The following is a 2,500-nucleotide window of genomic DNA, read 5'->3' on the forward strand; positions in this document are numbered from 1 at the left end:
CGCTCTTCCGATCTTATATATATATATATCAATTCAAACAAACAATTCAAATAAACAAATCAAAGTACCGTGCAGTTGGGACTGAACCACAAATCACGGTGGGAGGGAAGCGAGTTTCTTAACCAGACAGCCATCTACATATAACAGTCTGAGGTTTGTCACAAGCCTACAGGCTAATTAGGCCAGAGATTATCTTCGTTGCTCTGGCATTTAAGCGAACCAAGATTAATTTGCTACCCTCCGAACTGGACAACTACCAAGCTCAACGATAACCCCACCAATAACTTGGGGTTTGCTGAAAAACACAACACTGCTGTTCTGTCTGGAAACCGAAACTACGACCTGACGCTCGATAGTCCAACACCCTAACCCCTAGGTCACGTGTTTGACACACGTACACCCCACACCCACACGCATACATACATACATACATGCACACATACACACATATACAAGCATGTGTGTTCTTATACCATCTATCTATCTATCTATCTATCTATCTATCTATCTATCTATCTATCTATCTAATCTATCTACTTGGCTATTTTCCGGGCACATATAATATGTTATATGTAAGTACAATATAGAGTCACTCAAAATGTACTGCTTTGAGCTTCAAACGTCATCGTAAATTCGTATATAAATGGATCAAATCTATGCTACCAATCCATCGTCAGATATATATCGATCTGACCGCAAGGACGCCTCGTGCTTTATAAAAGTTAGTGAAATAAGTAAAAGTTGGTAAGGTGTCTAAAATATCAAAATTTAACAGTTCTCTCATGCACACAATTATAATAATTTTGATTTCTATACTGAATATTACTTTGTGTATCAGCTTTTCAATGTTTGTTCTTTAATGCTTTGAAGTCATATCAACATTGCTGATTAATCCTACTGACTCGTTCGCTATCATCACCCCCCATCTCTCTCTCTCATTCTGCATATATTTTCAAAATGTAACTACATGTGGATCGTTGGCGATTTTTTTCCTCCGTCTTCCTTTTCTCTTGGACATTCCTCTGTCTCCTGTTTTTGAAGAAGAGCTTTGCTCGAAACGTAAAACTACCATTCTTTCCTTCTCTGAGCGTCTTTTAATACTTTGCATGTACCACATCATGTTTTTTCTTTTGTTTTTTCTTCGTTTTTGGGGGATTAATTTATATCTATATATATATATATATATATATATATATATATATATATATACGCGCGCACGCGCGCGCGCACACACACACACACATAATATCAGTATATATATGTATGTATGTACATCAATGTGACTCTGCCCCATACAGTATAAAGTTCCAAAGAGAGGTAGATCACGTCCATCTCATCAAATATTAGGTGAAGAGATTTGAGATAAATTTAAGATGGCTTCTAGATGTTAGTCAGCTTAGATCACGTGCATAAATGTATGTATGTATACAAATGTGTATATATATGCATGTATGGATGGATTGATGGATGGATGGATGTACTAGGGTCGACTGAAATAATTTATAGGATGACCGAGATACTCTCATGGAAATTGACCAAATGAGATTTATTTATCAGCATAGTCCCTCTTGTGGCTCACACACTTCTATCGCTGCCATAGGGCTTGGATTCTATTGGTGACGAAGTTTTCATTCGGTCGGTCAAAAAGTCATCAGCAGTAGATATCACGTCATCATTACTGCACTATTAGTTCCCGGTCAAGTGTATTTTCATGTTAGGGAATAGGTGATAGTCTGATGGGGCCAAATCAGGAGAATGTGGGTGAACAACCAGTTCAAAACCACAATCTCGCACAACAGTCGCTGAAACCAAGGGCTTATGAGCGGGAGCATTGTTCTGATGAAACTAGACACCTTTCGTCAGTTTTCTTGGACATGTAGTCTTGATAGCCTTTCGTAGCTGCCTCAGCAAGTTGGCACAGTACTCTCCACTGACGATGTGGCCGTTATGAAGACATTCAATGAACACAGTGCCTGTTACATCTAAAAAAAAAAAAACTGAGGCCATGACCTTCCCTGCAGATGAAACGACATTGGCTTTCTTTCGGGCAGGTGAGGAGGGGTTTTCCACTACATGAACTGTTTCTTTGTCGTGATGAAACCAACACTTATCCTCGGTTAGGAAATGCCCGAGGAAACCAGTTAGATCTGCCTCAAACACTGTCAGATTTTCCAGCAATGTGATCAGCCTTATACACATCTGATCAGGTACCAGAAGACGTGGAACCCAATCACCAGGAACATTCGACATACCAAGCTCATTGCGCAGAATATTCTCAACTCTCTCATGGAATATGTTTATAACAGTGATTCGTTGATTTATAGTCAATCGTCTGTCATCCGACACCGTGTGGTGAACATGATCAATGCTTTCCTCAGTGGTGGAAGTTGCAGGATGTCCAGACATTGGGTCAAGACTCTTCCGTCTCCTCCTAAATTCATCTGCCACCTTTGCAATTTTGATAAAGCTCGAGCATTATGGAGAAACCAAGCCTGCATGA

General features: G+C 39.6%; 1 protein-coding gene across 1 annotated transcript in view; it reads left to right on the forward strand.

Annotated features, from left to right (window-relative positions):
* The window catches only part of LOC106867180 (angiopoietin-related protein 7), a 105,653-nt gene that overhangs the window by 3,237 nt on the left and 99,916 nt on the right, over positions 1-2,500 (forward strand). The window lies entirely within an intron of this gene.

This window comes from Octopus bimaculoides, chromosome 2 (genome assembly GCF_001194135.2).
Source record: "Octopus bimaculoides isolate UCB-OBI-ISO-001 chromosome 2, ASM119413v2, whole genome shotgun sequence".
Taxonomy (NCBI): domain Eukaryota; kingdom Metazoa; phylum Mollusca; class Cephalopoda; order Octopoda; family Octopodidae; genus Octopus; species Octopus bimaculoides.